The following is a 922-nucleotide window of genomic DNA, read 5'->3' on the forward strand; positions in this document are numbered from 1 at the left end:
ACCTCCCAACATTTCAAGTTGGATAGAGTGGCTGGATAGAGTGGCAAAATTGAGACTGTCAAACACAAATTGGGACAGTTGGGGAGAATACTAAACATTTCACACCCCTGTTTTAGGGGCTGTGGTCTCATGTGTGGTAGGGGTCGCAAGACTTTACCAAACCCTTTGACTGTGACTTTTAATAACTATTTACAGGGGTAAAGCACTGTGATACAGATCATCATACATTCTGAACGCTTACAAAACGGGCATCAGGGGAGGAAAGAGGGGCAGAATGATTTGTGTTGCCAAGAAGCACTGTCCCTCCTAAACAGGGAGACTTCGGAGATATGTTCCCCTGGTGGTCGGCTTATTTTGAAGTGGATATGCCAATTCCAGTGCTGGCCTCATATAACTAACTGGCTACACAAAAAGGGGAAAGTTGCAATTATTGATTGATTCCATGTCAATACAGGTGATGTGTTAATTTTCCTCCTCTCACCCAGTCTTAACTAGACCTGTGAAATATATAATTTAAGAGTTACTTTTTTGTTGTGCAAGTGCAGTAGACATGGAAAGGCTTGCAAATGTTATCTCAATGAGATTGACTGTAGTGTGATAAATGTATACACTGTCCATGGTGCTAGACAAGACATAGCAATACTAGCAGTGTAATACCCTTTGACTTATTATACAATAAGTCATAATTGGGGAAAGCTCTCTTAATTATTTTATATATATACTTTTGATGATGACTGCACCCAACTTACACCACCTATAGTCAACCTTTTTTTTTAAATGGATCACTTTCACTTGTAAGGGTATATGGATTCCAACATGGTGAATAATGTATGTGCTAAATCAAAAACACCCGTACCACTAAAAAATCTGATCAAATGGGCATTGTTAGCATTAAAACTTATCCCTAGAGCTCTCCTTCCCC

The sequence above is a fragment of the Spea bombifrons genome, chromosome 2, assembly GCF_027358695.1.
Source record: "Spea bombifrons isolate aSpeBom1 chromosome 2, aSpeBom1.2.pri, whole genome shotgun sequence".
NCBI lineage: Eukaryota > Metazoa > Chordata > Amphibia > Anura > Pelobatidae > Spea > Spea bombifrons.